This window comes from Saccostrea echinata, unplaced genomic scaffold (assembly GCF_033153115.1).
Source record: "Saccostrea echinata isolate AGI-Se365-2 ecotype Australia unplaced genomic scaffold, CSIRO_AGI_Sech_v1 ptg000002l, whole genome shotgun sequence".
In the NCBI taxonomy this organism is placed as follows: Eukaryota; Metazoa; Mollusca; class Bivalvia; order Ostreida; family Ostreidae; genus Saccostrea; species Saccostrea echinata.
Window position 1 is genome coordinate 3,761,705 of NW_026889751.1, and position 27,526 is coordinate 3,789,230.

Sequence of the window (27,526 nt, forward strand, 5' to 3'; positions counted from 1 at the left end):
TTAACCTTCTTAATAATATTATTCCTATTCAGATATTCAAAGAATGTCAAAATATCTCAATATATTTCCTGTAAGTTCTAAGATACGTGTACCTAATTGATCAGATAGTTAACCCCACACATTCGCCAATAATTTGTTGGTCTTTAATGAAGACGTCAGAAAAAAACTAAATAGATCCACTCTAAACGTTGACTTTGGCATAATGAGATCTTCAAAATATACACACCACACATTACACGAAATCTAGAGGTTAATTAAATAAAGTCAGGTGAACGGGTCAAGGAATATGGAAATAGGGACCTTTTCCATGTTTATTCATTTTAGATACATTTTTGTCCTGGTGACAGGAAGAGAGAAAGAGAGATTCCTAAAGCTTAAATGCTTCACGATTTTAAAATAGATTATATCTTAAATTATACCACCAGTACAATTTCCTTTTATGGTATCAATTCATAAGGATGTACAATAAAAAAGAAATCATAAGGAAAAAATACAGTGTCGGTCAGCTTTATCAATATGTTGGAAATTCAATTGCTAGCAGTTTCGATCATAAGAAATCCATTTCCTCGTTCAAAGATAATTACTTGAATATAATACAAGGATTTATCCGCTGTTAAATAGCATTTTATACTTTACCTGCGCACTTTTTAAAATGAATTACATTAAAAGATGGTGTTGTGCTGAAATGTTGCATAAAAAGTGTAGTGTATGGTAAAACATTTTCTTTTAAAGAATTTTTTTTTATTTATATATGAATATCCCAAGAGATTACTATGAATATAATGGCATTACACAGTATGTCCATTGAATTGAAGGCACTTTTTTCCCTTTAATGTCATTCTGTTTTTAAAAATCTGTCTTTCTTCTTTTACATTTAACGTCTTACACAATTAACCAATTCAAAGAGGTAAAAATCATATTTAAATCTAATATAAACCTTTTATATAATTCATAATGAAGATCTTAATGAAGATAAGAACTTATTTTTAATGATTTTAATGTAAAGTACTCTTAATTTAGAAAAAAAATATCACCCATTGTTCATAAATTACAGTAAATATCTTTGGTGAGATAGGAAAATAATTGCAGGACACTGCATGAAAGAAATCAGTTTGTTTCCATGTTAAGGAAAAGGAAAAAAAAAACTTTATATACCAAAGAAGTAATTTCTAGGATGTATTGCAATTTACATGAGTACATATATACTCTCATGATTGAAATGTTTATTTTGGGTCAGGTTTGTCAAATGTTCACTGAAATTAACTTAGCTAATCGAAAGATAGGTACATGTTGCAATTAATTTTAATCTATTAAATGTCGATTTCCTTCTTTTAATTGTTGTGCTGTCTAACTGTTTTTCTCTTCCTGTCATTTAACGTTAACTTTCCATTGACATAAAATGTTACTTTGGGAGATTTGACATTTAATTTTTACTTTTACTGAATATAAAATGTATATGGAAATATATATTTTTTTAAATTTTCATTTTTAATGAGACACGAATTTCTCTAAATTATACTTGATGATGAACATGAAAATATAATAGACATAAAATAAAATATTAATTTATACAGAGAGGGAAATATTTTAGAAAAGAAAAGTGCAAAGGCATTTTATTAGGGGAAAAGTCGGAATGAAAGCCACTTGTCAAGAAAGATGAAAAATATAAAGATTTAAAGGATTAATCTTAATGCAGAACTAGCTTTAATGTGATTTAATAGTATATCATTTACCCAGTCAAAGTATTTGATTTGAAGTGTACATATGCAAACCAGTTTGTTTGTGTACTGGTTTGTAGCCAGTAACTTCATGACTTCGACAAATATTTTACCATTTCAAATGGAATATTTCAAAGCATTCGTTAGTTAGTTAGTTTGTTTGTTTATTGGTTAACGTCCCTCTCGAGAATTTTTCACTCATATGGAGACGCCACCACTTGCCGGTGGAGAGCTACAAATTTTGACCTATACTCGGCACTCAAGGCTATTGAGCAGTGAGGGATCTTTTTCGTGCCAGCACCTACTGCGACACGGGACTTCGGTTTATACGGTCTCATCCGAAGGACCGGTCTCCACGTCCCACAGTGGTATTCGAATCCGCGACGTAAGGATCAACTCCTTACTCCGCGACTCTAGAGCGAACGCTCTAACCACTGCACCACGCGGGCGACGCATTCGTTAGTAAAATCAAATCAAATATGATTTCGGCAATATATAAGACTGTTGATAAAATCTAGAGACTTCCAGTTTGGAAACTGTAAAACTTGATTTAAATTGTAATTTAAAAGCATTTTCTTATTGTTTACATCACGTGTTTCCCCCCCAAAATAATATTGCCCAATTACGATGCTTGACATATTCAAACTGATTCTGAAGAAACTAAGGTCGTAAGGTGCGAGCATCCTACCACAATAAAATATGGGTGCCCCAGATAGAGTGTTAATTAAGATAAAATTCACGTGAGTAACATGCAAGATGCATGTAACATGTAAGATGCAGATCTTAACACGCAATAATTCACATCGTCGGATAATTTTTTTATGAAGAAATGTAAGTGCAATCTAAAGGACTATATTCTGTAGTGGCCAGTATCTGCCCCCAAAATAAAACTTTGATGGAGAAATCTTTAATTATGTTCTAAACCAGGTGGATATTTGTAGACTTCAAAGCATTAAATATTTTTATCAACTATGACATCATTAGTTAGATATGACGTCAATAAAATGACGTAAATTCCAAATTGCAATGATTTTGAGAGAAAATAGTGTATTTTACGTCGGTATTTTGATTGGAAATTATCGAGCGCAAGTCTGCTCAGACTAGATCTTTTGATATAATGTGTAGAATGATAATATCAATGAAATATGTGAATATGGTACCTGAGCAAGCTTGCGCTCTATAAATAATATAGTCAAAATTGAACAAACTCTGTGCATTTTGGCCTCTTTTTTAAAAATAACGGAAATCCAAATAGTTTGTGACGTCACAGAGACAAGAAAAGCCAACTAATTTTTCCAATTTCATAATATATTGTCTTAATTTGGATTATTTTATACAATATATACACTTTTTCTCATTTCAAGAGATTTTCAAAATTTGACTATTATGGGGGCAGGAATACGCCCATACCGTATATAGTTCTTTTATTTTACAGACAAAATGCCAGCTGCATTTGCTTATACGGATTCTCGAGTCTAGCACATTAAAAATAAAGTAATGACGGTTTCTTTTCGTTATAGAATTATATCAATATTTCATTTCTATTTAATGTATTTTTATTTGATTTAAAAAAAACTACATGGAACTCTTTTAAACAATGGTTTCTAAACTGAGGTTGTAAAATGTAGTCACTTTCTGCTAATATACGATGGCATCAATGTAAATTTATCAGGGTGACTTCTAGAGAAGTAAGATACCGCGAAAACAAAGAATGGCATGCCTGAGGAATGTTAAAAGTGTACGGATCATTTGACATATTTATGGCTCACATATTGAAAACAATCTCTTTATTTGAATAAAACAAAAACATTCATGGAGTTACCTTGTCTCTTAATAAGTTTGGTAGGAATAAATTAAGGAAATACATATATCATTGTTCTAAAAATGGGAGCCAAAAACATGAGAGAAAGTTAAGACATAAAATATCAAAAAGGGTTATGTAACATTGTAGAAATACCTCTGTAGCATGTGAACACTACAGACTGATTGGACGAATATAATCTAAAATTAGCAATACTAAGTAGGAATCAAAATAAATCACACAGGATTCAGACACTTAAATACATATGTCGATATCTTAAAAAGCATTGAGAAAAGAATTCTCGTGGGTCGGACGATGATTTATTTACATTTCTATTTCCTGGGAATTTACCTGTATTATTAAATGTTAATATGTATAATATTGTGTTAACTGTCGATATTAAGGAAAAGGAAAGCTTTTAAGAATAATTTTGTAATTTTGAAACAGTCTGCAAACATAATATTCTTAAAATTATTATGAAATTTTAGATGATACAGAAATCAAATTAACATGACGCTTAAAAAAAATTTAATGATATTTCAAAATTATAATTTAATATTTTACACCTTGAAAAGTAAATAATGGAATCCAGGAAGCACAATAAATCCTCAAAATTAATAAATTAATTTGGTAATCAAATGAATGAACTGAAAACATTCATATTAATGGTCGATGAAGTGAATTTGATTTATTGTTGAAAAGACTATTGGATAATTAATACACTAATATTTATCTATCATTATAATCTTCTCATTTCAAGTAAATATCACGCATTCCTCTCATTCTTCCACTGTAATCAGTGTTGGTGAGTATAATCTGTTGCTAATACACATACATATTTCTTTCAAAAAGAAAATTTTAGCAATTCCTATTTTCTTATCACTAATATGCCTTTCAAATGAAACTTATTCAACTACAACAGCTCCTTAAGCATGCTTTGAGTTAAGACATCTACAAAGCCTGGTACCAATTGTCATAGAACAAACGCAAAACCGAAGAAGGGAATCGATAATAGCCACACTCCTCCATATTCCAGTGTTCCTTTGACAGACACATATGCCTCAAACTGTTTTCACTCTTCTTCCGTTTCATGACCGGTCTTTGCCTTGTGTTTTCTCTGTTTGCCAAGTTTTTTTTATAAGCTTGCTTTCTTTTTTCATTTTCCTTTGTTCATAAAACACAAAAACAATTATTTAACCCTGTTTTCCAGCTTAAAAAAAAGAACAACTTGAAATTGTAAAATGAAATGTGAAGATAACAAACACTGATCATTCTCAAATGTCTATTAAAACAATGCAAATTATGAGCAGAGCCAACACGGACAACTTAAAAGAGATGCGATCAGATGCCATGGAGGAGTAGGCATCCCCTGTGAACCGGTCACACCCGCCGTGTGCTCCTTCTCATGATCGGGTAAACGAAAAAATCCGTTGACAATTCAGTGTGAAAATAATGGCCTAACAGTTTGTATGAAAGACGACAGTCAACATTCGACTTAACGACAGATTGTAAACTGCAAACAAGGTTATTGTATCAACCTTAGAATTGGCTAAATGTTGAATTTAAACGAGATTGTTGATCATGTATCATCGATTTATTTGTCAATAGCCCGCCTCGATTTAGAAATTGTTCGTATGTAGAGCATGCTCTTTCGTACCGAATATACTGGGAGCTATAAACTCCATATGCAGGTGATAATGTAGGGATAATATGTAATAGGGATGGCAATCGAATATAGAATTTCTAATCAGTTAACTGCATCACGTTCCGACTGATTAACGAATTAATCGAATCAAGACAGACATTGTATATATATTTTTTATTTCTTACATAAGGTCTGTTCATTTGAGCGAAATTTTCAATTAAAAAAGTTTACTTCTGTTCATTTTTAGTCCCCTACCGGTGAAACCGGAGGGGACTATAGGTTTCCTCTGAGTCTGTCCGTCCGTCTGTCCCTCTGTCTGTCTAGCTGTCCCTCTGTCTGTCTATCAGTCTGTCCCATTTGGTTTTCCGCACTTTTTTCCTAAATGCTTGCAGATATTGAGCTGATTTTTGGTATGTGAGTGTATCTTGATGAGTTACAGATCAAGTCTGCATTTTGTTCCGCTTCATTGATTTTTGACGGAATTACGGACTTTTCAATTTTTAGGAGTTTTTCCACAATTTTCTTCTAAACGCTTTCAGATATTGAGCTGATCTTTGGTATGTGACTTTACCTTGATTAGTTATAGATCAAGTTTGCATTTCGTCCCGCTTCATTGATTTTTGACGGAATTATGGCATTTTCAATTCTTAACGGGAACCAGATTACACTTGCCGGTAGGGGACTAGTATTGCTAATGCAATACTCTCAGAATGCTTGTTTTATTAGTCATATACCGGTGAAACCGGAGGGGATTATAGGTTTCCTCTGTGTCTGTCCGTCCGTGTGTCTGTCTAGCTGTCCCTCTGTCTGTCCCTCTGTCTGTCTGTCAGTCTGTCCCACTTGGTTTTCCGCACTTTTTTCCTAAACGCTTGCAGATATTGAGCTGATTTTTGGTATGTGGGTGTATCTTGATGAGTTACAGATCAAGTTTGCATTTCGTTTCGCTTCATTGATTTTTGACGGAATTAGGACCTTTTCAATTTTTAAAGGTTTTCCGTAATTTTTTTCCTAAACGCTTGCAGATATTGAGCTGATTTTTGGTATGTGACTTTACCTTGATTAGTTATAGATTAAGTTTGCATTTCGTTCAGCTTCAATGATTTTTGACAGAATTATGGCATTTTCAATTTTTAACGGGAACCAGATTACACTTGCCGGTAGGGGGACTAGTATTGCTAAGCAATACTCTCAGAATGCTTGTTAACATAATCATTCACTTATTACCAAAGAAATAATGGAAAGAATGGGCATTGAAAAGCTGTTTATATAGCACTCAACACTAACACGATGACCAATTACCTCAATGATCTGATCTCTAGAGTCCTATATTAATATGTACAGATTATCTTAATCAGATATGTCAAAATCCTAGCTTATCAAGACAACAATAAGATTTTTTTATTTGAAAAAAGAATTTGAAATAAAAAAATTGTTCAAATTTATAAATATTTTAATTTTTTCGACTAACTGATAGATTTGCTACATAAATATGGGAAGTTGACGATAAGAAGGTTAAAGTCATCTTGTCAATCATAAAGTTAAGTTGTCAGTTTTTTATCGATATCAACGTCCAAATATGAAACAGATGTGACAGACTCTCTGGTGCTTTTTTTTTTTTTTAAATTTCTAGTTCAATGGGATATATCGAATCAACTTAATTAGGAATAAAACTAAACATTGTTTATTGATAAACTTCATCAATAAAATCATCTAAATGTCAAATTGAAGTTCCCAGCAAGTAACTTCTTTTCATAAAGACATTTTGGAATACATTCTACTTCATATGAATACAAAAACAAGTCTGCTAATAATGGGGCACAATTGGTATCCATGAGAATTCCAACAGAGTGTTGAAAACTACATAGATATTGTCAATGAGAAACACAAACGCTTCTTTGAAATGTTAACCTCGGAGTACTTGTTTGTAGAATCAGATGGTTTTTTTAACAAAATGTTTGCAGATGACTAATGACAAGGTATGCAAATTTACGAGTTCCATTTTAATTGAAGAAGCAATTGGCTATGATGTCAAAAATTTATTGTGGGTCATGGTTGTATAAAGTGGTGAAAAGTCGTACGTTTCGATGCTACAATTTTGAGCAAAGTTTTGTGATCTAAATTTTTTTAAACGTTCCTTGGGGTTATTTAGTATGCACATCTGATTAACACCACTTCTCTTGTACAGTACTCGTGAAGTTTTTCCTTCATTGCTGTTAATATTTTCGTGAGGAGTAAAGAAAGAGGCTAGGTAGAATATTGACTAGAACCCGCTATGTATCTTTGTAAAGATTTTTATGAAGTTTAGGAATCCAGTATAGGAATGATAATTAAAATTCAATTTGGTTGTTGGGAATATTAAAAATACTTAGAACTGACATAGATTTTGGATGTAAAAAGTGAAGAAAACGAACAGTGATCAAACTCATAAATTAAGTAAACAAAAAAGAATCGCGAACAGGGCACAAACACGGACCCCTGGAAACACGAGAGGTGGGATCAGGTGCCAAGGAGGAGTTACCATCCCCTGTTGACGGGTCACATCCGCAGTGAGCCTTATGTATTGATCAAGTATATGAAGCTCTCTGTAGTCAAATTTAGTCAAAATCACTACAAAAATCAGGGAAGTAAAACGATGGAATAGCTGTAAATCGTTAAATAACTCGTAAATACTTAACTAATCGTTATAACGAGTTAGATATCTTGTTATAATGAGATAATTAACTTGTTATAATAAAATAATTGACTCGTTATAAAGAGAAAATTTAAGTCCTTTCAGCGAGATAACTAGCTCGTTATAGTGAGTTAACTAAATCGTTTTAACGAGATAATTAACTTGTTATAACGAGAAACTAACTCGTTATTACGAGTTAGTTATTGCATTGTAACGAGATAGCCAAATCGTTAATTAAAAACAAAATATTTAACTCGTTATGAAAGATAATTAACTCATTATAAGGAGTTAATATTTTTTATCTTCTCAAAAATAGATTTCCCGGCTTTCGTAATACAGGCAAATCTACATCTATTCTATATGGAAATTAAAAAAAAAACGATTAATATAAGAATAAATCTTAATTCAATGCCATTTGTTTTATTTCTTAACTTTTTTTTTTTTTACAAATGTAATATTTTTTTTTACAGATATGACAAGGGATGAACACTAATCTTTTGATAGCTATTACTCTGTAATTTCCAGAACAAAAGTTCTGATAAACAGTTATTCTACAGTAAAGAATTGTTAAAGTACATCTGTATAATAATCCATACATTCTTTCAATCATTTTCACATACTATTTATAGTTTTGTTTTGAACTATTTACAATAGTTCAACTAAATATTTGGTCAGATGAAGAGGGAATAGCTCTCGGGCCCTCTCTTAATCCACTACTGTTAATTATTGGAAGATAAATGCTACGAAAGATAACCTACTATCTAAGAGACAAACTCTTGGTTATCGTTCCTACAAGTAACTTCCTAAAAAATACATTGCTTTTAATTTTAAAAAAGAAAAAACAAATAAAATTTAAAAAAAAACAAAACAAAACACCCCCCCCCCCCAAAAAAAAAAAACAACAACCAAAAAACAAAAAACCCTAAGATTTTGTTAAAGAGACGAAAGAATGAAATGATTTGATATTGAATTGCATTTAAACATTTCATTCTTTTATGGACATGCTATTACAAGTGTAAAATTCATAAATATGTTGAGTAAAAAAATTGTTTATGATGTTGTTGGTATGAATTTCTATCTTTCAAATGTGATAGAATGAAGTATATAAGAAATCCCTGGGTCTTTTTGCGGTTTGCTAAATTTTTTCAGCTTGGTTTGTTCACAAATTTTTCCATTTTTTTTCAATTATAAATTCATTGCAAAGATCATAATAATTATGAATTTTGCAATGAATTTATAATTGAAAAAAAAAAAACAATAAGGAAAATCTAAACATTTTTGCATCAATAATTATTATTAATGCAAAAATGTTTATTGGAAATTAAACCTTATTGGAAATAATTTATTTTATTACATTTTTGAAATTATTTGTCTAGACAGATGTCCCAGTGACCATGAACTTTCCTATATCAGCAATAACATCTTGATTTGTTTTGAATCATTTTTTTTCTTGCTTTCTAGTCACTTGCAATCACAACCGACCTTCAAGTTGTCAAACTGACAAGTAACGATGCACCATCATTATTATAGATGATACATCATATTTGATTATGCTTCATAAACTCTATATTTAAAAGAATTTTATTGATATATTTGCTATCTAGTTAAAAATGCTTTTAAGTAGATTGCATAAACCTACTTAATAGTTTATGAAAATATTAGAAAACTCAAACAAAAAACTATTTTAGAAGATTCAACTTTTTATTCTTCTTTTTGATTCTTTTGATAAATCACTTAAATTTCCCTTACCTGTACTTTTCTTCTCAAAAACATTTTGATGGGTTGCTAAATGGAATAAAGAGAAACAATTTAATTGATAATTTTGTTTTCATTGCTTCAGAAACAAAAAGAATTGCTTGAACACAGAAAGCATATTCCTTAGAAAGAAATATAAATATACATAAAAAAGCTTCCTTTTTTAATAAAACATTTTTTATATTAAGATTGCATATTTTTTCTCGAACGAAACCAAAATCTTATAAAAGTAAACATCTAATAATTGCAAGAGGCTAACATATTTCCAAAAAAACAAAATTAAAGTTTATTTTCATAGCACAACCAAATTTCATAGCACAAAGCTTTTTGTATTGATCAGGCAGACGGAATATTCCGTAGTCAAATTTAATATAAAAATTAGAGGTACTGTGAGCACTGAGCTCACAAAATGATACCCCCAACAGCCTCTCATATGATTATAATGGCAAAGTCCATGTTTTGCTATGGGAGACCCGAAGTGTCAGATCAAAACAATGACTGTGTAATAAAGGATTTGTGAAAGTATGATTAAATTTTATTCCGTGGTATAGGAGGAATTGCGGATAAGAGTTGCGTATCCCTCAATATTATAGAAAGAATGACAGTGTCCATGATTTGCTATGGGAAACCCGAGATATGTGTCTGATCAAAATGTAAAATAGTGGGTGCACAATGGCACTATGTAGCAAAGATTCCTTGAAAGTCTTATTAAATTTGATTCAGTGGTACATGTATTTAACAGGCACGTAGCAACAGGGGGCAGGGGGGGGGGGCTGTCCCCCTTTTTTCCAAAGACTGTTTTTACTATTTGAAATGTTAATTGAAAGGCCGGTTGCCCCAACCTCCTTTTTTTTGTTGCAGAATAGTAAAATAAGGGATGTGTAGTAATGTATGAATAAAATTTGGTACTGAAAGAAGTTGGAAACCTCCCCCCCCCCCCCCCCCGAAATAGGATTTTCGAGTTCGGACAATTTTCCTTTTTTTTCTCTGGCTGCCCCCCCCCCCCCTTCAAAAACGATGCTACGTCCCTGTTTAAGAGGAGTTGCGATAAGAGACGGGTACCCCAAAACGTAAAGGACGGACATACGGACAGGCACCCCATTGCTATATATCCCCAGCTTTTCAAGCGCGGGGGGATAACAAAACAAAATACGGCCCAATGATAGGTTCTTTATGCTAACAAGATAATTATAACTACAGTAGATATTACAAAAGCTGAGGTTGTTGAAATCCCTGTAACATCAATTATCTATAAGGAGCAGACCGGTTTAAAAACTGATTGTACTCAGAGAATGCTCAGCAAAAGCTAATGCCATCTCGTTTGTCATATAGGTCAGTTATTAGTCGACCCTTATCGTCTTTATTCAGTAAAACATCCAAATATGACACAGATGTGGCAGAATCTGTGTTGCCTTTTAATACAAGTTCATTGGGATATATTGAGTTGACATATGAATGAAAGAAACTATTTTAAGTAGTTAATAAAACGTCGTCGATATTTCTTAATGTCGAGTTGAAGGCCACAGCATGTGTTTTCTTCTTCTTATGTAGATGATTTTGAATAAATTCTGCTTCAAAGGAAAATAAAAACAGTCATCTTATAAAGGAGCACAATTAGTGTCCATCGCATTGCTCAACGACCTAGTCTTCAAAGACGTCAATGAGGAACTACAGCATCTTTTTCATGTACTTGAATGTATACCCAGAATGATTTGTAACAAAGTAATTTTGTTGATGACCAATCGCAAGATATAAAAAGATATGAGTTCCATTAATGTATCGTTAGGAATGGTTGTATAAAAAGTAGAAATGCCATGTTTTTATATTATTGATGTTTGAAAAGTTCTGAGATTTTACATTTTCCAAAACTTCTTTTCATTTTTTTTTTCGAGAATCCACATTTGATTTACACCACTTCCTTGATTTGTTGTAGAACAATAATCTGAAGTTTCCCTTGACAGTAGTTGATAGTTTGGTGAGAAGTGAGCATTCAGACTTCGAAAATTATTTACTGGACCCTCTAATATATCTTTTTTGTAAGGATTTTCATGAACTTTTGGAATCCAGTAAAGGTGCGATAAATCAAACTTACTTCCAATGATTGAAATGATGAACGTTTTGGAAATATCTTTAAAAGCATGCATTTAAAAATTTTGGAAAAAGTCTAAATTTTGTTTCTTGCGCTTAATACGAATTTGAGAGCGATAGAGAGAGTGTGTGATCGATAAAACCACATAACATCCTAAAAGTTTTTTTTTATTAAAGGTGAAAATGTTTAATTACTTCTGATATATTGGGAATTTTTTAAAATGAAAAAGGTGAAGATATCGAGCAGTATTGATCTAAAAAAAAACCCAATCAATACAAATTTGTGTTCGAACCTAGGGATATATGCAAATCTGGCGTAATACATATGGGTATAAGCGACCATCATATAATTTATGCCGTCCGAGGAAAAATAAAGAGTGGCACCAACCGTCATGCTAATATAAAAATCAAATGTGGGATGTATTTAACGCAGAATTTTTCAAAGTTATTGACAAACATTTACCTTTTTAGAGAACGGCGAATAACTGTAAATTCTAAGGAATGGATAACCGATGGAATTTTAAATAAAATGCACAATCGCGATTATCTACACGAAAGAGCACTACGAACCAAATCAGAGGAAGACTGGGATCTTTATAAAGCAAGTAGAAATCGTGTCACTCTCAAAATCAGAGAAGCTAAACGGGACTTTGTGAAAGAAGCAATCGACCAATGTACTAATTGACTAAAAGATATGTGGCCCCGATTAAAACAGTTTTTACCATCAAAGCAGAATTCATCAACATGTACACAATTACAAACTGAGAGTGGTACTTTAATATCTTTTGAATCTATGGCTTACTATTTTAATGATTTCTTCTGTAGTATAGGATATGAAATAGGGAAACAGTTCGATTCTTCTTTACCAGAAGTGGAACAACTTAAACCATCGGGTTCATTTAAAATCCCAGAAATCACGTACATTTATTGCAAATGAAATTAGCAAAATTTCATCTTCAAAAGCTACGGGTATTGATGGTTTGTCTGTAAAACTTTTAAAGTTTTCTTTTGATCAGATAGGTGATATTTTACATTTTATTTTTAATAAATCTATGTCTTCATGTACATTTGTTGATGCCTGGAAAAGAGCCAGAGTAGTTCCATTGCACAAAACGGATGATGGACATCTAGTTAACAATTACAGACCTGTATCTATTTTGCCAGTTATCAAAGACCTAAATATATTTAAAACAAATGCCTTATTTTTATTTTATATGTTTTATTCGAGTTGGCAGGTATTGTCCACAGTGGTCTACACAACAGTGGGGCAGCCGGCAAACTGGCACATCCCCCAACATCAACAATTAAGTTGTGCCCTCCCTGACGGGAAAGGTAGCACGCTGGGTTGACCTCAATCGTGCTACGGACACATTTCAACACAAATTATCTTTAATTATATTAATTATAATTAATTATTTCAATTATATTACATAATTTTGCTATAGATTTACTCTATATGAGATATAATTTTCAAAGTCAACATCACATATATCAACATCAACCATCACACATATCAACATCAACCACAACAAGTCAAGAATATAAATAGTTCAATGGTTAAATTGAAGGTGACGATTTCGCCACATGGGCACCGCAGGTGCCCACCGCCACCTGGTGGGGGTAGGCAACTTCAATTTAACCACCCACCGTGGACCCCTAGCCTACTCAAAACCCTCAGCAGCCCACCCAGTGTGAATACCACTTTCTCATTGTCTCCACTACCCACTGTATCTTCAATACAAGCTGACAAGATTAAATCAATTCTTTATCAGCCATTCCTGCTGTATCTCGATAAAAGATCTGGTTTTCCTACAAATTAAGTGTGCCTAACAACACCCCACCCCCTCCATGGAATCTAGTACAAGTATTTGTTTATTCTGGTTTGGGTCTTTTTATTACCCTGATATTTTAGTAACACCAGGTTATTTCTACTGAGACATGAATAAGAACTAAACTAGAATGGTGTAAGAAAAATATGTAGATAATACCAATCTCTAATCCCCCTTACCCTATTCTTGTATTTTTATTTATCTGTTTATTCATTTATTTGATTATTTAATTTATTTTTTTAAAGTACATGTAATTTGGAAAGTTCTAAACTACTTTCCAGCTGAGATTGCAAACAAGTAATAAACAAGCACAAATCCTCTTTAACCACCCCCCCCCCCCCATGGTAGTTCCTGCATTGTTGACAATGTTGCAATGACAAAATTTTAAGTGTTATTACATTCCCACTTTGTAAATTGCAGAACAGATTAAGGGATACCTATCTCCCTGCTATCTTTATTACCTAATCTGGAAAAACATTTTTGCTCAACAGTAGCTAAAGGTTCTAAAGGAATGAGGTTATACCACTTATTTTTTAAACCAAGCTCTGCCAAAGCCTCTCCATTTAAGTAGGGCTCCGCGTAAAAATCATGCAGGTAGCACAGAAAAGGCGCTACATCGATAATCAGCAAATTCATTAAAACTGAGTTTAATATATTCATTTGGGTCTAAAATGAATGATAACGAATGAATTTGTTATAATTCTTCTTTTTTCATGTAGCTAGGGATAGGGTACTCCAGGGGTAATTTTGTATGGATAGTGTGTAAATAATGCATATTTCAGAAAATAATTTCTTCTAAACCCAAGAAGACGTATAAGATCTAAACACATAATTACAGTGAAAATGGAAAGTGTAAATTAAATTTACTCTAATATTTTTGTGCAAACGGAGGATTGAAAAGATACAGGGTGTTAAAAATCTGGAATTTGTAAAGATTCTTCGTATGAGTTATCTCCCTTAGGAAATTTATATAGGTGGCGGTAGTAAAAAAAATGGCGGCCTCCATGGAAAGCTGTACTCTGCAAAGTTATTTTGATGCATCATGTGGTGTTCATTGCAAATATCCATGTGAATTGAGTAAAAATGATTGAAAGGAATTTACAAGAACAGATTGGACATAGAGCTCGTGTAAATTAAGAGGGAAAAAATCCGTGAAACGAGAAAGTGTAGTTTGGGAATATTACTGTCATCGTGTTGATCAGGGTATCGGCAATTTTCCTTACTACTGACATCAGTATGGTCTATGTCGGAAGTTTAGCTTCTATGGTAATCCACCAGAATCCAAGAGTAAGCCCTCAGAGAGGAGTTGCAGTCCGATTGTGTCAGCTTACTCAACTTGAAGAGGGAAGATAATGTACCGGCGCCACCGGTACATTTGGACAGCTGTTTGAACAGCTTAATAGGTAGGATTTAATTTAAATTCACTTCTTATATATGGTTATTGATTATATTTTATACAGTAAAGCATGTATTGGGAAAATTATTGGGGATGGCCAGTTCCTACATGTATCAATATCATGTCCATTTTGAAAAAAAAAAAAGACATCTTACACATATATAATTAGAATAATGTTACTGTGTCTTGGGACAGGCCCTGACCACAGGGACTTGAGGCAATCTTAGCAAAATCGGGTATACTATATACCCGATTTTGCTAAGACTGTTTTGAGTCCCTATGGCCCTGACCACAGTTAGAATGCCTTCCATATTCCCGCAATGTAGCAGAAAATGGTGGAGACACTCTGAAATGATTTTGGAGAAAATAAATGAAATTGCATTGAAAAATAATCATCAAGTTAATAATAACAAAGTTAACATTTTTTTGTCACAGGGATACCTTTCACCCCCAAAAATTAATCCATATAATGTAAGAGTTCAACACTTTTTGTCAATGTTTTTTTACACAATTCAAATTTACATGCCATGTTGACAGACAGAAATCTCCGAATTGTTCAGAGTAAATGCACTGACCAGAGTTAGAGTTATGACATGATTGCAGTGTTTTTCTTTGAAGTTTGCCATTCTGTATTAGCAATATAGAACAGGACTACAGTCGGCAGAGCTGATTTCCATTCTGTATTAACCCTATATACTGTCTTGTATTAGCCAACTATTCTGTATCTAAAATACAGCACGGTCTAAAAATAAATCTGATTCAATTTATCAAAAGCAAGTACAAATAGTAAATGCTGAGTTTTTTCTTATTACAAAATATGGAGAAATATATTCCTAGTAGGAAATTGAGAAATTTTGATATTTTACATTGCTAGGGATTCCCTAGCAATGTAAAATATCAAAATTTCTCAATTTTTAAAAAATTATTCCACACAGAATCTACATGTTATTTCGATCCAAACAAAAAGGAAAATTCGCAGTTATGGAAATCATCCTATGTTTAATAAATTTCTTAAAACCTCTGGGTTCCCTGCTTTTTTGGGGTCCCCTTCAAAATAGTTAAGCCAAAGGGTTCACGGGTGCAGCATACATTATGTTAACTTCGCACGGTCACCCCCCCCCCCCCCCCCTCTCTCATTTTCTACTCTTCTCACGCAAACTCATTCAAGTCCATTTTTAGCATTTTTTTTTTTAATTTCATCTTAAATCCTTATCGCTGACGACTGCCACACATCTCTTTCTCTTCGTTTTTAATGTCACATTTCAATAAGAAAATAAAAATCCGTGACATCAAAGTTCATTGAAGAACTGTCTGTATCGCCTCATTCGCCTGCATGTGTATCTAGTTAAACTGAGATTTTAAGACCCCTGAAAAAATTAGGATCAGTCTCCATCTACAGCAAGGTTAAATTGTCCACCTTATCAATTAAGACTACATCTACCCCGTTGTCAAAACTAATCTGACTAAATCTAACGTTGTCCGTGGAAATATATATCTACTGCGGAGGCATACTCCCCATCAAGGCCTTATCTACAGAGAGAACAAACATACTCTGGCGGAAGTTTGGATGCTGCACAGCCATAAAGTGGGCGGTGCTTTTTCTTGATTGATCATGTCACAAATCATTTAGAGAACTCGACAGGTTCTGTATCGTAGATACAAATTTGGGGGTGGAGACTAGTGCTATGCACTCGTCCACCCCCAAATTTGTATCTACGATACAGAACCCGTCTCATTCTCTAAATAATACTTATTGCCCGGTTTGTTTTGCTACATAACATTGCTAATACACATTCTATCATTAAACCAGGTCTGTAGGAGAGTATCATCTTAACAATAGAACGTTTTATCATCATATAAGTATGAAACATTGTCTGTGCTCTCATCATTAATCAATACATGTCCCACACAACAACCATTATTGAACGTGGCCAAATTTAAGGGATTCAGTGGGAAGGCCTGGGGCTTCAGACTTTTATTAGATATCAGATTTTTCAGACTTTTATTAGATAACAAATTATAGAGATATTCATACTTCAAGGCTTACTAAACATAAATAAGCTTCACTTGATAAAAACAAAAATAAAAAATGGAACATTTTCAATATCCTGAAAAACTGAAACTTAAAAAAAAATAATAATACAAAATGGCTGAAAAAAAAGTTGGGTTGGGTGCATTTTCAGTGGGTGGGTAGGCAACTGCAAACAAATTAATTTTTATTTTAGGCCCCAGGTTTATGGTAATTCAAATTGAAAAAGAACATGTAAATTTTACTAATTAAAAGAAGTAAATGCTTTATGTTATAGGTTTTGATTTTTTAGCTCACCTGAGCCAAAGGCTCAAGTAAGCTTTTCTGATCACAGTTTTTCCATTGTCTGTTGTCGTTCCAGGTGTCAGTGTCATCTTTGTTTAAAAACTTTTCACATTTTCATCTTTTTCCAGAACTGCACGGCAATTTTCAACCATATTTGCCACAAAGCATCCTTGGATGAAGGAGATTCAATGTTGTTCAAATGAAGAGCCTTGCCCTCTTTCAAGGGGAGATAATTAAAAATTAGTTAAAATTTAATGAATCTTTCAAAAATCTTCCTCTCAAGAGCCACTGGAACAGAAAAGATGAAACTTATGTGAAAGCTTTATTACATAATGAAGTGGGAAGTTTGTTTGGATCATGACCCCAAGGGATATGGATTGGCCGCAATAAGCAATCAAAGTTTTACATACAGAAATATAAATATAAAAACCTTTATCAATCTTTTTCTCATGAAAAAACTGGGCCAAAAGGGTTGAAACTTTTGTGAAAAGTGGCGGTAGCATGGGGCTTTAATGGGTGGTCAAAATTTTACTTTAAAAAAAATGTAGATACTAGGTAACAATCTTTAGAAATCTTCTTCTGAAGAACTAGACATACTGGTAGTATGGGGCCACAATGGGGGATCAAAGTTTCACACTAGATAGTGATAATTCTTCTTTTTAAGAACAGCAAAGCCATGATTAGTCATACAGATACATATATATTGAAGAATCCTCAAGTAGTGTAGATTCAAATCTGTTGAAATCATGAAGCCCTGGGATAGGGTAGGACCACAATGGGGATCAAAGTTTTACATATGAATATATTAAGAAAAATCTGCTGATAAAGATATTGACTCAGGTGAGCATTGTGGCCAATGGGCCTCTTGTTTGCTCTACCCATGTCAACATGGCACTAGTCAGAAATGATAACTAAATAACAAAATCAAGTATGGACAGAAAAAAAAATCAAGCAAGATATAAAAAACCACCAAAAAGTTTGATTTATTTAATAAATATATAATTTTTCAGACAAGGCTGTTTATGCACATTTTTTAACATTACTGATGGTATAATTTGTAAAAGATATAACACTGAAAATTTTATTAGTCTTGTCAAGATATTGCTGACTTACATTTTACTGGCCCAACAACATTTTAAATCAGGCTAGTGTATTTTGGAAAACAGTGTACTGTGCTTTGTAATCACCAGGTAAATTTAATTTAAGGTTGTTAAATAGGTATATTTAGTTGTCTTTATACCTATTCTCTCTCTCTCTTTCTCTCTCTATGTATGTCATATTGCATATAAATCTAGATGAAAAATATTCCTTGTTGTTTTTCAGAATGATCAAGAACTTGTTTGACTGAAGAGATAGAATGAAAAGGGAAGACCCAAAAGTGTTTTATAACAGACACTGTGAGAGTACCGGGTATTTGATTTTGTAGTTTTTAATCAGTAGCAAGATTACAGAATTCATAACTGACATAAATGATAGAAAATATGGTAAAGATATTTTACATATTTCATAAATTAGTAATTTGAATTATATACTTTTTGAAATGAAACCCTATATCATTTTCACAGAATGCGCAAGATGGTTTGCATCATGGTTATGAAGGAAAAGCTGACAGTATTTTTGAGACAGCAAGAAAAACATCATTGCACACCATCAACTAATGACTCCAAAGGTGGGGGACCACATGCCATGCACATGCAACCATTTGAGATTTTACATGAAATTACTGCATTACATAAACTTGAGATTCCATGTCAAGTAATTTATAAATTCAAAAAAACCCTTTAATACCTTTAAATCAATGTAGAACAATGAGTTTTAATGTGGTAAATGATAATTATATGTAACTATTATTTTAGGAATAACAAAGATTAGAGTTCAAAGAATGGATTCAATGCTGGTACTTGGATAAAGATAATCAGGCATGAACTCTCATATCCCATGTATCTTCAGCACCTTTAGGTTACAGTTTTATATTTCACTAGAAGAGACTCATAAATAAACAAAGGACAGTCAGTTACTACAAAAGAGAAGCATCAGAGATTAGTGATATTTTGTTCAGCATTATTGCATCTTACAAAATGTAATCTATTAAAATTTTGTTTACATCTATCAATTAATGATTTTGATACATGTACCAGTAATAAATAATTTTGATGTGGGGTAAACTGATAAAATTGAATGGAAAACAAGCAGATGACTTGGTAATGATGTGTAAAAGACATCATTCATTTAATTAATACATGTAATTGCATGCAGTTAAAATTCAGTCAAAATTCTTGTGGTGTATATTGAAAGGTGTAACCAAGAGGGAAACATAAAATGATTTTCATATTATCATTAAAATAAAAGTCAAGTTGTATATTATACAATTATTTCTGTTTTTGAGGTCATTACAATGGTTTGGCTTGCCTAGGTGTATGCATTTACTGATCCTAAAGAAGGAAGTAAATATTGTCCCTCGATGGTTGTTGGATCAATACACTGTATATTAACCCCCACCCCACCCCCCCCAAAAAAAATAAATAAATGCAATTTCAATTTTTGTATAATACCCTATGTATCATACCCATAGGGTATGGTGTGTATGAAACAAGCGTGACCTTTTGATTTGGCTGTTGGACTTACAAAAAATTTATAGGCTGAAAAAAAAACCTCAAAAATGGGATATGATACTGTTTTTGTAAATATGGATTATCTCCCTTTTCAGCTTAAAATCAGAACATTTTACTGGTCATGAAAATATTTTGATTAAATGAAAAGTAAAATTGTGTTGTATTTCAAATTGGAAAATTGAGAAATTTTTTTGAAATGTCAATTTATTCGTACATGCATACCTGGTATATATTCATGATATGTGTATAGGGCATATATATTGTACTGTGACAAAAAAAGGGAAATTGCTATTTTTTATATGAAACTCGTCAATCGTTTTGGGAAAATAATAATCATTTGCACAAAAATGTTTTAATTATTTTATTTGCTATAGGGTTTGGTGTCTATGAAATAAGCATGACCTTTTGGTTTGGCTGTTGGTTTTTTTTTTAATTTTTTAATAGCTGAAAATCCTCAAAATATTGATATTTTGCTGTTTTTGTCAAAATGGATTATCTCCCCTTTTCAGCTTAAAATTGGAACATCTTACTGGTCATGAAAATATTTAGATTAATTAAGATAGGTAAATAATAGTGTTGTATTTGAGTTTGGAAATGTAAAGAAATTGCGTTGAAATGTCAATTTCCTTTTACATGCATACATATATGGCATATATTGGACTGTGACAAAAAAGGGAAATTGCCATTTTTTGTATGAAACTCGTCAATCATTTTGGGAAAATAATAATCATTTGCACAAAAATGTTTTAATTATTTTATTTTCTATAGGGTATGGTGTCTATGAAACTAGCATGGCCTTTTGGTTTGGCTGTTGGGTTTTTTAATTTTTTGATAGCTGAAAATCCTCAAAAAATTGATATTTTGCTGTTTTTGTCAATATGGATTATCTCCCCTTTTCAGCTTAAAATTAGAACATTTTACTGGACAAGGACATATTTTGATTAATTATGAAAAGTTACTACTTGAGCTGTATTTGAATGAGAAATAAACAAAAATGTGATTTATTGTCTGATTTTCTTTTAATTTCATCTGAAATATTGATATTTTTGCCTATTTTTAGAGGAAATTTCAGCCATATTTTACCGAAAACAGTTTAACTGTTGCCATGGCAACCAGACACAGAATTGATAAAAAATCATTTTATTTTTTGTAGTATCTTAGCATACTCTACCAACATGCAAAGTTTGAAAAAATTCTGAAACCCCCCATGTATCACCCCCTGCATGATTTTTACACGGAGCCATACTTAAAATTGATTAAAACATATACTAATTACCTTCCAACCCAAGAGACACAATGGAGGACTATGAAATGATTCCAAAGTATTTGTAGATGTATATGTACTGCATCAGACATGAAGTACCTATAGGACTAAATTCTATATTCCAGACCCTTGCCCAGCTGATGCTCTCTCAAAATCTGCAACTTGTCACCTTAAACTTTTTACTCCAGGAATACTGAAACTGTAACATAAATTTAGAATGGGTTACCCCCATCCCTCACCCCAAGGCAAAAATATGGTAAAGACTAGGTTGGGGGAAAATTATGGACTTCAAATTTGTTTTAAAGTTGTAAATATGCATAATTATATGAAGGCCAGCATGCAAATTAATTGTCCAAGTATGAGCTAAGGCAGTGGAAACCTATCCTTTATTTAATACTCTTAAATGCTGGAGAAGTTTTGCTAAAATTGAATCTTTAACTCCTTCAGATTTGCATTTGTACCCACCAGCTGATACATGGATGTAAACTATATATGCATTGACGATGCATCTGAATCACCTATGACATTAATATATAAACATAAAGTACATGTATGCTAACTGCTCAGTTAAGGGGTGTACACCAATGAAATATATGTAATTCATTGCAACTGGGTTTGAACTAACATTTTTCAATGGAGAAATGCCCATTAGATATAGGCATGATATGTGTCAGCAGTTTTTGTAGAATTGCTGTCTTTAACAAACCAGTAGCCTCATTTCTGAGAATAGCATACAAAACATTGCAGCAAATGGATCCGATTCTATTCAATTCAGGTCTGTGGAACAATATATGTCTAACACCCCCCCCCTTTCAACCCCAAGAATTTGCATCTGATAGATAGCAGATTAATGGTAAATTTTGCCTTATGATTAGTTTTTTTTATGTTTTATATTTCATGAAGAATAAAACCAGTTTCCCAAACATATTACCTTTTGTGAGTTTAAGAACCGTGAATTAAAATATGAACTAAAGCAATTTTTTCCTGAGTTAAATTACAAATCTTTTTTATTTTCCCACTTATAGAGACACAACAGAAACCATCAATGACCAAAAATTAGGCCCCAATTTAACATGATATTTTATCATAGCCTTTTTTTCCTAACTGCTTGACCATTGTCGATTGATCAATGCTCCTTCCCAACCAAAATACAAAAATATATCCACAGCCTGTCCCGATATGCCTGCATGACTGTAACAATTTAAGAACCCTATAATTTATTCATTTGTCAAAAATAAGTTACCTGAGTAAAATAGTAAAAGGTCAGGAAATTTAAGTTGCATAATCATATTTTAAGGTTCACTAACCCTCTGATAAGACAGGTAACTCAATGGATTAAAAGCGCATATTCCTAATAATCTTGTCAAGTTAAAATGTCTTTTGTGACAATTTTATCCTGAAGCTATGCTAAAATTATCATTTTGCCTATTTAAACAATCAATTAATTTATTTATTTTTATTTATTTACTTAGACTTGTATTTATATTTGAACCTAAAAGGTCCTTGTATGCCTAAAAATATTGAACAAGACCAGAAGCTTTTATTACATTGAAAGAAAACTCCCATGATGAAGTTAGTCCCAATATGTAAAATCAAACACTTTCCCAAACCTAAACGAGAAATATTCTATATAATGTGATAATAATGTAAGTTTATTTGAGTTTTTGAGGTTAACTTGAGAAGGTACAGAACTTTTACTTAACACAACTCTATAAATTTATGTATCATACCCAAGGGGCCTTAGGGGGCAGGAGAGAGAGGACAATAAACGTGTTATCATTAAACCTTCACTCAATTAAAGTACAGGCTCTATTAGAGAAGTTCATGGATACAGCTTTGAAAATGACCAAATTGCCCGAACCACCTTGATTTCCTTTATAATCTTAACTGAACCAATGAGTGCTGCAGACAGAATATATATATCTGAAACGTGTCTTTGACCCCATCTTAATTAATCTGAACCCATTTGATATCCTGACAAGCAAAATAGTAGCTAGCCTTGATAGAATTTTAGTTAATATTAAAAATATGGGGAATCCTTTCTACCCTAACTGGTGAACAATTGCGTTTTTAAATTGCGATGCCATTCTTTTATTGGTCTCGTGGAGGCCAAAATATTTCCTCCTTGTCAAGCCCTATAAGAGAAGCGATATCCTGATAGGTGAGGATGCTGCTGGCTCAAATTTGACTGTAATGTGGATTTGGCGGACAATATACAATTCGACTTAGGGTGCTCATGCCCCCATTTTAAATAGCCTGAATTGCTCATTGTAATGCTTCCATCCAACTGGAAAAGAGCCAGAGTAGTTCCATTGCACAAAGCTGATGATGGACATCTAGTTAATAGATACAGACCTGTATCTATTTTGCCAGTTATTAGCAAAATTATTCAATCTTATCTCTCAAATCGTTAGCAACGTGTCAGTTGGCGAGATGTGTTGTCTCGAGTAAAAGATATATCTTCAGGTGTCCCTCAAGGGTCAATTTTAGGACCGTTATTTTTTATTCTATATATCAACGACTATTCGAAGTGTCTTAAACACTCTTCGGTTACAATGTATGCAGATGTCACCTCACAGGACGTAAATGATAAATGTATAGATGTTGTAGAGAAAAAACTTCAAGAAGACCTCGAGTTAGGCATTGAATGGATGAACAAAAATAAACTTAGCAAAAATCTCTAAAAAAAAAAAAACAAAAAAAAAAAACAAAACAAAGCAAAAAAAAAAAAAAAAAAAAAACGCAGTGTATGCTTATTGGCACATCTAAAAGGTTGCAGAAGTGTAGAAATCTTAACATAAATTTTAGTGGTGTGCAGATTGAATTTGTGAAACAGGCAAAATTACTTGGTGTTTATATTGATAGTTCCTTATCTTGGGATGCTCATGTCGATTTTATTCCAAAGAAAATTTTAAGGAAACTTGCTGTACTAAAGAGAGTGAGTTCTTTTATGCCACAAAATGCATTACCGGTCACACCTGCCATAAGCCCTATGTATTGATCAGGTAGACGGAACATTCCGTAGACAAATTCAGTATAAAAACAAAGGCCTAACAATTGATATGAAGCAAGTCAGCCAAAATACGACCCAGTGATAGGTAATATATGCTAACAAGGTCATTATAATGACCATAGAATTTACGAAATGCTGACTTTAAATGAGGTTGTTAAAATCCCTATAACGTCAACTTATCTGTCAGTAGCCTGCCTCGGTTTAAAAATTGATCTTTCTCGGAGCATTCCCTTGAGTATCGAATAAGGTGGGAGATGTAAACACCATATGCAGTTGATAGCGGAATCATACTACATCAATAAGGAAAGTTGACGATGGAAAAAGCTGTTGTCATCTCGTTAATCATACAATTTTGTTGTTAATTTGCCCTTATCGTCTCTAGTCAGTTAAACATCCAGATATGAAACAGATGTGGCAGACTCTGTGGTATCTTTAAATTTCACTGGGATATATCGAGTCGACATATGAATGAAAGTGACTATTGCTTATTGATCATATGTCGTCGATATATCTAAATGTCGAGTTGAAGGTCACGGCAAGTGTTTTCTTCTTCTCATTTAGAAGTTTTTGAATAAATTCTGCATCGTAGGAATATAAAAACAAGTCGGCTATTAAAGAGCACAATTAGTGCCAATCGCAATTCCAACAGTTTGTTTGAAGATTTGGTCTCCGAAGACTACATAAATGTTTTCAAAGAGGAGCTCCAGCATCTTGTTAATAACTTCAAAGTACTTGTGTGTAGAATCAGAGTGATTTTAACAAAGTAATTTTGTTGATGACAATCACAAGATACGAAAAATTCCCACTTCCATTTTTACCAAAGACGCAGTTGTCCATGATATCAAATACGTTGTTTTATCGTGAGGAATAGTTGTATAAAGTGTTAAAAAAGTCGTATATATTGATGTAACTGACTTTTGAAAAAAAAAATGGCGATTTTATATTTTATAAAAACTGTTCTTTGGCGTTTTTGAGAATCCACATTTGATTTACACCACTACTAGAGTATGCCGTAGCACGTCTAAACTTTCTCCTTTACAGCAGTTATTATAAGGAAATAGTTTTAAAACACTTCACACCTAAGCACAATTAGAATATTCAAAATTTTCAAAGAGGCATAAGAGTAAAGAAATTTATTTGAACGTTGCTGGAACATGAGTTATGTCTCCTTTCTTAAGTGATTTTTTTTGTCTTGCTATGTGTAAAGATTTGTTATTCTTATAAAAATAAATATAAAAGATATATAAAAACAAGAATTTTAACTCTAGAACATTTTCAATTTACAGAGATGATGGTTGCACGATATAGACAAAACCCTTGTTATTTTAAGCAGTTGAAAACATACATCAAGTAATATGAAAAGAAGAGTACAGTCATGTATATTCCATATGAATACTGAATTAAATATTTTGTTATCCTTTTGAGAAAGATATCAATACATATTCGAAAAAAATCACAAAAATATCTATGTACTCTTTTAGACATACAGTTGACTAATTTCTTTTCTATGAAAAATATATAATGTGTATAGCATACGAATATATATCATGCATTTTGTCACAACATATCGGTATACAGGTGCTAAATAAATGAAAATTACATTTGTTTATGTCTGTCTCCAACTAGAAAAAAGACTTGAATGTGATTTATTTTCCATGTAAGAATATTGAAAAATGTACGGATGAAAATAAAGACATAGAAAGATACCAAAATAAAAATAATACCTTCATGTTTAAATCGATAACAACTGCAAACCACACAGTATAGTACATGAGGGTGTAAAAAAAAAATATCATAACATAACAAAAAATAAATATATACAAAAAATACATGTACGTTCAAATTTACCTACTGTCAAAATGCACAAGTCTAGCTACTTATAGTTCTATGGCAAAAATGTAACTGTTCCCAAAAAAAAAAAAAAAAAAAAAAAAAAAAAAAATGTGGAAAAAAAGAAAGTAACTGTTGGTTAGATAGAGAAAAATTAAATTGAGGTTAAAGATACCAGGCAAAACAATAATTTCTTTTAAACATATTAGGTGACTTATGCATTTTAGAATATTTCATGAACAGTTGTAAAGCTTATTCTATAATTTTAGTTTGCATTGCGACTGTAATATATCTTACCGGGCTAAGCTCTTTTCTATGGATAGACTTTGATAAACGAAATCAATTTCGATTTCTTCAAAGCTTTACCCGCGCCAGAGGTTGCATTAAATTTAGATATCTTTTAAAATTTAGGAAATTCAAAATACGTTACATAAGATATACTGTAGATTCCTAAATATACACCAAGAATAAATTATCGCCTAATTACGCGAGAAGCACCACTCGCGAAATAAAATTATTTTCTTTTATTTTTATTGTGCTTTAATGTATGTAAAATCTCTAGATAAATCACCCATTCGCGAATTATTGTTCTCGCGATTTGACGACCTTGGGCCATTTCGCGATATTAAGTACTCGTGTAAAATAAGGAATCTACAGTATTCAAAAATCACTTTCATTACTTATTTGTTGGTTGGATTTCTCTTAGTTTGAGAAAATTTTATTGAAAGTTACACAAACATTGATTAGATTTAAGCAATTGCAAATCCTTTTGTGTTGTTTTTTGTTTTTGTTTTTGTTTATTTTTGTTGTTGTTATTAATTCAAATTTCTGAAACATCGCTTTATAGTATGATTTTTGTTTGTGAATATCGACTGTTTTGAAATAATGTGCAATATAAATTTACGATGATGTTTGCATTTTTTGCTCTTCGTCTTATATTGTAGTTTTACATCTGTCTTCAATTTTCAGACATGTGCTTATTTTGCGTTTCTAATGAGGACCTTTTGCATAAATAGCTTCTGATTTGAATTATAATTAATATTTAACGTTGATTTAAAATCTATTTATACATACATTAATAAATCATATCAAGTATTTAAAAGATGCTTTCAAATCTTTTTTAGAATTAAAAAAAAAAAAAGAAAGAAACGTTCCAAGAATATACGAACATTTTGTGCTTGATTGCACTCTCACGAATAACATATTAAAGTAAAACCAAACACTACAAACATTCGTAAATTATATGAATGTAAAATAGATCATTCTATGCTTTTGATATGTTGATGACGTTACAAAATCAATGCATAAAAAAATGTCCATCATGAAAATGCAAAAATCAATACCGTTATTTTGGGGAAAAAAAATCTAGCAATACATCTATAAACTTCAATTTAAGTAAAATCAAAAACCCTTCTCATGTTCATTTTTTCTGATGAAACTTTTTTTGTTTTATCTCGGAACCACATACACTAGTTACTGTCAAGGGTGATTAATTAAAAATAGAAAACAGTAATCAGACAGTACATGATTTGTCCTGATTGTATTTTATTCATTAACTTATGAATTGATTCTCAGGTGAATGTCATTTGC

General features: G+C 32.1%; 1 long non-coding RNA gene across 1 annotated transcript; it reads left to right on the forward strand.

Moving 5' to 3' along the window:
• The first annotated feature begins 14,537 nt into the window (after nucleotides 1-14,537).
• Nucleotides 14,538-19,671, forward strand: LOC133178358 (uncharacterized). The gene is made up of 4 exons (XR_009719975.1): nucleotides 14,538-14,910; nucleotides 18,541-18,627; nucleotides 18,783-18,886; nucleotides 19,074-19,671. It is a non-coding gene; the product is annotated as an uncharacterized LOC133178358 (long non-coding RNA).
• The last annotated feature ends 7,855 nt before the right edge of the window (nucleotides 19,672-27,526 follow it).